The following is a 7,500-nucleotide window of genomic DNA, read 5'->3' on the forward strand; positions in this document are numbered from 1 at the left end:
TAATGATCCTTCCGCAGGTTCACCTACGGAAACCTTGTTACGACTTTTACTTCCTCTAAATGATCAAGTTTGGTCATCTTTCCGGTAGCATCGGCAACGACAGAGTCAATGCCGCGTACCAGTCCGAAGACCTCACTAAATCATTCAATCGGTAGTAGCGACGGGCGGTGTGTACAAAGGGCAGGGACGTAATCAACGCGAGCTTATGACTCGCGCTTACTGGGAATTCCTCGTTCATGGGGAACAATTGCAAGCCCCAATCCCTAGCACGAAGGAGGTTCAGCGGGTTACCCCGACCTTTCGGCCTAGGAAGACACGCTGATTCCTTCAGTGTAGCGCGCGTGCGGCCCAGAACATCTAAGGGCATCACAGACCTGTTATTGCTCAATCTCGTGCGGCTAGAAGCCGCCTGTCCCTCTAAGAAGAAAAGTAATCGCTGACAGCACGAAGGATGTCACGCGACTAGTTAGCAGGCTAGAGTCTCGTTCGTTATCGGAATTAACCAGACAAATCGCTCCACCAACTAAGAACGGCCATGCACCACCACCCACCGAATCAAGAAAGAGCTATCAATCTGTCAATCCTTCCGGTGTCCGGGCCTGGTGAGGTTTCCCGTGTTGAGTCAAATTAAGCCGCAGGCTCCACTCCTGGTGGTGCCCTTCCGTCAATTCCTTTAAGTTTCAGCTTTGCAACCATACTTCCCCCGGAACCCAAAAGCTTTGGTTTCCCGGAGGCTGCCCGCCGAGTCATCGGAGGAACTGCGGCGGATCGCTGGCTGGCATCGTTTATGGTTAGAACTAGGGCGGTATCTGATCGCCTTCGAACCTCTAACTTTCGTTCTTGATTAATGAAAACATACTTGGCAAATGCTTTCGCTTCTGTTCGTCTTGCGACGATCCAAGAATTTCACCTCTAACGTCGCAATACGAATGCCCCCGCCTGTCCCTATTAATCATTACCTCGGGTTCCGAAAACCAACAAAATAGAACCGAGGTCCTATTCCATTATTCCATGCACACAGTATTCAGGCGGGCTTGCCTGCTTTAAGCACTCTAATTTGTTCAAAGTAAACGTGCCGGCCCACCGAGACACTCACTCAAGAGCACCCTGGTAGGATTGCAACGGGGTCCGCCTCGGGACGCACGAGCACGCACGAGGCGCGTCGCACGCCTTCAGCTCGCCCCACCGGCAGGACGTCCCACGATACATGCCAGTTAAACACCGACGGGCGGTGAACCAACAGCGTGGGACACAAATCCAACTACGAGCTTTTTAACCGCAACAACTTTAATATACGCTATTGGAGCTGGAATTACCGCGGCTGCTGGCACCAGACTTGCCCTCCAATAGATACTCGTTAAAGGATTTAAAGTGTACTCATTCCGATTACGGGGCCTCGGATGAGTCCCGTATCGTTATTTTTCGTCACTACCTCCCCGTGCCGGGAGTGGGTAATTTGCGCGCCTGCTGCCTTCCTTGGATGTGGTAGCCGTTTCTCAGGCTCCCTCTCCGGAATCGAACCCTGATTCCCCGTTACCCGTTACAACCATGGTAGGCGCAGAACCTACCATCGACAGTTGATAAGGCAGACATTTGAAAGATGCGTCGCCGGTACGAGGACCGTGCGATCAGCCCAAAGTTATTCAGAGTCACCAAGGCAAACGGACCGGACGAGCCGACCGATTGGTTTTGATCTAATAAAAGCGTCCCTTCCATCTCTGGTCGGGACTCTGTTTGCATGTATTAGCTCTAGAATTACCACAGTTATCCAAGTAACGTGGGTACGATCTAAGGAACCATAACTGATTTAATGAGCCATTCGCGGTTTCACCTTAATGCGGCTTGTACTGAGACATGCATGGCTTAATCTTTGAGACAAGCATATGACTACTGGCAGGATCAACCAGGGAGCTGCGTCAACTAGAGCTGAGCAGCCGGCCGCCCGGGAGTGTGTCCCGGGGGCCCGCGCGAACACGCAAGCGTCCGCTCAATTATTCTGCAAACAGGAGGAGGCTGAGCTCCCCTGCACCATACACCTCGAAACCCTCTCAGGTCCCGGCGGCGCGCAGCGCCGTCCTAAGTACTTGGTCGGGTTCGAGAGAGGCGCAATCGCCCGGAGTTTGGCGAGTAGACGCTTTAGGTGCGACCACCCGTGCTCCCAACTGAGCTTGCCGCTGCCGACAGAGGCCCGGGAGCGTGCTGTCGTGGCATTGCCGGCGGGAGACAACACGCGCCACCTACGGTGACCGGCAGCTCCAACGCCAGCGCCACAGAAGGACAAAAGCCCCACTTGGGTGCCGAAGCGAACTCTCCCAGCACAGCGCACGCGCCAACACGTCCGCACAGCTGCGATACAAACCACCTGCGAGAACCGCAGAGGCGACCGAGCAGCAGACGGCGTCGCGGCGCCGAGCGCCGGGCGGCGGCGCATCCTCAGCGCACACAGTCCTCAATCGGACCAGCACACTGCAGATGTCCACCGCGCTTCGCACCGGGCCCGCGAGGACCTACTTTGGCCGCACGGCGCCGCGTGCAGGGTGCGCCGGCGCGCAGCTGCGCCGCCTGCCGCCTCCGTCGGCCGGCGCGCCTGCCACTGGCCGCCCCCACCAGCCGGCTGTAGCGCGTGCGCCCACGCACCGCACGGCCAACACGCCGGGAGGCCCCCCCTCACCGGCCGGGGACGGTCCCACCCAGCCACCGCCGCGTATCGCTTCACACCCACATGCCATTCACGTTCGTGGGCATGGTGGGTATCGCTGCAACAACCGGTTGGTAGCTCAACCGATCGTCGCCATCACTGATTCACCCCTAGCGAGAACAACCGCACCACAACGGTTTACCAGTTGTTCATTTGCGTAACGTCACCAGCAAACGTAGGCGTCCATCGCCATTTGCAAATTCAACGATTGTTGCATGCCTGTGTCAGGTGTCACGACACACTGTCTGCCCACATACACGCAACAACATGTCCACGCTTAGCGAACACGTGGAAGGTGGCCCCCGTACGTATGCGATGTCCATTGCGCGAACGACTGTCAACCGGCCTCTGTCGCATGTCGCAGATGTGGAACGCAGTGCACCGTGCTATCACGGTGTGTGAGAAGAGACGACTACGTCTGACAACACGCGCCACTACATCAACAGACGGCTCATGCTGATCGCCATCCAGGGCATACCACACTGCAATCCAGCTCTTATAGGGAGACGACACGTAGCTGAGTGCACAACATTTGGACCGCATGGTTCGCCGTTGTTGGCGCAGTCGTTGTACGGTCACATGTACCACGATGTATCATTCAGTACATGAGGACCAATGTGCAGTACAGTGTGTGATTTGGACGTACAACATCAGCGGACAGTTGACACAGGCCGTACCACAGCGTAGGCTAAGTGCTTCGCCATGCGAATGCCAATGAACAACTGCAAATGCCAATGAACAACTGCAAAGGGCATTGAGCATGTACGTCCTGCTGCCATCCACATTACAGTGTATAGCTGCAAGGTGTTTAACATGAAGCGATACACTGGGGACCGGGCAGTGCGAGTAGCAAACTATATTGCGGGGGTTGCAGTTAGGCAACACTACACTAATTTAACGCGTCGTATGACAATTACAGAGCAGGTTAAGGCCCAACGTGTGTTGGGTTAAGGCCCAACGTGTGTTGGGTTAAGGCCCAACGTGTGTTGGGTTAAGGCCCAACGTGTGTTGGGTTACGGCCCAACGTGTGTTGGGTTAAGGCCCAACGTGTGTTGGGTTAAGGCCCAACGTGTGTTGGGTTACGTTAAGGGGCAATGTGGGTTACGTTAAGGGGCAATGTGGGTTACGTTAAGGGGCAATGTGGGTTACGTTACGGCGCAATATAGGTTACGTTACGGCGCAATATAGGTTACGTTAAGGGGCAATGTGGGTTACGTTACGGCGCAATATAGGTTACGTTACGGCGCAATATAGGTTACGTTAAGGCGCAATATCGGTTACGTTAAGGCGCAATACAGGTTACGTTAAGGCGCAATACAGGTTACGTTAAGGCGCAATACAGGTTACGTTAAGGCGCAATACAGGTTACGTTAAGGCGCAATACAGGTTACGTTAAGGCGCAATACAGGTTACGTTAAGGCGCAATACAGGTTACGTTAAGGCGCAATACAGGTTACGTTAAGGCGCAATGCAGGTTACGTTAAGGCGCAATGCAGGTTACGTTAAGGCGCAATACAGGTTACGTTAAGGCGCAATGCAGGTTACGTTAAGGCGCAATGCAGGTTACGTTAAGGCGCAATACAGGTTACGTTAAGGCGCAATACAGGTTACGTTAAGGCGCAATACAGGTTACGTTAAGGCGCAATACAGGTTACGTTAAGGCGCAATACAGGTTACGTTAAGGCGCAATACAGGTTACGTTAAGGCGCAATACAGGTTACGTTAAGGCGCAATACAGGTTACGTTAAGGCGCAATACAGGTTACGTTAAGGCGCAATACAGGTTACGTTAAGGCGCAATACAGGTTACGTTAAGGCGCAATACAGGTTACGTTAAGGCGCAATACAGGTTACGTTAAGGCGCAATACAGGTTACGTTAAGGCGCAATACAGGTTACGTTAAGGCGCAATACAGGTTACGTTAAGGCGCAATACAGGTTACGTTAAGGCGCAATACAGGTTACGTTAAGGCGCAATACAGGTTACGTTAAGGCGCAATACAGGTTACGTTAAGGCGCAATACAGGTTACGTTAAGGCGCAATACAGGTTACGTTAAGGCGCAATACAGGTTACGTTAAGGCGCAATACAGGTTACGTTAAGGCGCAATACAGGTTAGGTTAAGGCGCAATACAGGTTAGGTTAAGGCGCAATACAGGTTAGGTTAAGGTACGACATAGGTTAGGTTAAGGTACGACATAGGTTAGGTTAAGGTACGACATAGGTTAGGTTAAGGTACGACATAGGTTAGGTTAAGGTACGACATAGGTTAGGTTAAGGTACGACATAGGTTAGGTTAAGGTACGACATAGGTTAGGTTAAGGTACGACATAGGTTAGGTTAAGGTACGACATAGGTTAGGTTAAGGTACGACATAGGTTAGGTTAAGGTACGACATAGGTTAGGTTAAGGTACGACATAGGTTAGGTTAAGGTACGACATAGGTTAGGTTAAGGTACGACATAGGTTAGGTTAAGGTACGACATAGGTTAGGTTAAGGTACGACATAGGTTAGGTTAAGGTACGACATAGGTTAGGTTAAGGTACGACATAGGTTAGGTTAAGGTACGACATAGGTTAGGTTAAGGTACGACATAGGTTAGGTTAAGGTACGACATAGGTTAGGTTAAGGTACGACATAGGTTAGGTTAAGGTACGACATAGGTTAGGTTAAGGTACGACATAGGTTAGGTTAAGGTACGACATAGGTTAGGTTAAGGTACGACATAGGTTAGGTTAAGGTACGACATAGGTTAGGTTAAGGTACGACATAGGTTAGGTTAAGGTACGACATAGGTTAGGTTAAGGTACGACATAGGTTAGGTTAAGGTACGACATAGGTTAGGTTAAGGTACGACATAGGTTAGGTTAAGGTACGACATAGGTTAGGTTAAGGTACGACATAGGTTAGGTTAAGGTACGACATAGGTTAGGTTAAGGTACGACATAGGTTAGGTTAAGGTACGACATAGGTTAGGTTAAGGTACGACATAGGGTAGGTTAAGGTACGACATAGGTTAGGTTAAGGTACGACATAGGTTAGGTTACGGTACGACATAGGTTAGGTTACGGTACGACATAGGTTAGGTTACGGTACGACATAGGTTAGGTTACGGTACGACATAGGTTAGGTTACGGTACGACATAGGTTAGGTTACGGTACGACATAGGTTAGGTTACGGTACGACATAGGTTAGGTTACGGTACGACATAGGTTAGGTTACGGTACGACATAGGTTAGGTTACGGTACGACATAGGTTAGGTTACGGTACGACATAGGTTAGGTTACGGTACGACATAGGTTAGGTTACGGTACGACATAGGTTAGGTTACGGTACGACATAGGTTAGGTTACGGTACGATATAGGTTAGGTTACGGTACGATATAGGTTAGGTTAAGGTACGACATAGGTTAGGTTACGGTACGACATAGGTTAGGTTACGGTACGACATAGGTTAGGTTACGGTACGACATAGGTTAGGTTACGGTACGACATAGGTTAGGTTACGGTACGACATAGGTTAGGTTACGGTACGACATAGGTTAGGTTACGGTACGACATAGGTTAGGTTACGGTACGACATAGGTTAGGTTACGGTACGACATAGGTTAGGTTACGGTACGACATAGGTTAGGTTACGGTACGACATAGGTTAGGTTACGGTACGACATAGGTTAGGTTACGGTACGACATAGGTTAGGTTACGGTACGACATAGGTTAGGTTACGGTACGATATAGGTTAGGTTAAGGTACACATTGTTGTAAGGAAAGGTTTAATGGGGGGCGGGGCGGGGCGGCCGGTTTGTTGATTGTGATTATAGTAAGTGGATGCCTGCGGCATCATCTGATTTGCCACGTCAGGATGCACCTTTGGCTCATGACAGGCGGCGCTCTCATTCCATGCTTGTGGCAGACCTGTGTCTTTCATTCCTGCCATTGTTTGTGTGCTGTGAGAGGAGGCAGTATTGTGATGTTGGGTGCACCCCTGTGTAGGACATGTGTGGGTGTTGGTGGCTTGGCTGAGCAATGGTGGTTGTCGGGTGGGTGGGATATTCTGTTTTCTGAGTGGACCTCCCAGTCTGGTTATGACAGTGTGGATTGTCTAATGTGGCGGAGAGGATGCACTGGGTGTTGTTCCATGCTGGTGCTTACATATTGTCTGTGTGCGTGTTACAGGCAGAGAGTAGTGCGTGATAAGGGTGTGTGGCTGACGTGTGGTTGTGATTGTGAGCAGAGTCTTTCAGCATGTATACGGACAGTTGTATACATTATCTGTATTCTGATGGCTCTATCTATTACTAATCAGCGCCGTGTATACGTTTAATCCGGTTCCAGTCGAAACTGTTGTATCTCTGTACATTAGTGACACGGCGAGCCCGCTATGTAGTTACTCGTCTCGGCAGCTTCCACCGGTGTATGGCAAATGATTATAAGGAATCAGTCTAGTCGTCAATACCGATGGTGTGACGTCACATGTCTGGGGTGGGGGACGCTGCGCCCTTCCGGTGGGTCATGGCCTAGAAAGACTCTTCCCACGCAGGGGGGCGTGGACTGTCATTGACTCTTCCAGGTAATATACTTGCCGTACGTTCTTGCGACTGCGAGTGCAACGCTCACCGGTACCGACATGGATGGAGCGCCTCCTAGCTGACCGCTCAGCATCGGCATTCGTACAGAGAGCAACGCGGTCGCGTCTCTAGCTCGTAACTGGTACAGCCCGCAGCTCATGTATAGGGACAGCGGGAATGTCGCATATTGGAGATAACTCTTCATGAAACGCATGTTATAGGGGTGGATTGC

The 7,500-nt window shown here is 51.0% G+C and overlaps 1 non-coding gene across 1 annotated transcript; it reads right to left on the minus strand.

The window, feature by feature from the left end:
* On the minus strand, positions 1 to 1,910 carry LOC124569422. Its single transcript, XR_006971218.1, has one exon. It is a non-coding gene; the product is annotated as a small subunit ribosomal RNA (ribosomal RNA).
* Positions 1,911 to 7,500: the final 5,590 nt, after the last annotated feature.

This window comes from Schistocerca americana, unplaced genomic scaffold (genome assembly GCF_021461395.2).
Source record: "Schistocerca americana isolate TAMUIC-IGC-003095 unplaced genomic scaffold, iqSchAmer2.1 HiC_scaffold_1491, whole genome shotgun sequence".
NCBI lineage: Eukaryota > Metazoa > Arthropoda > Insecta > Orthoptera > Acrididae > Schistocerca > Schistocerca americana.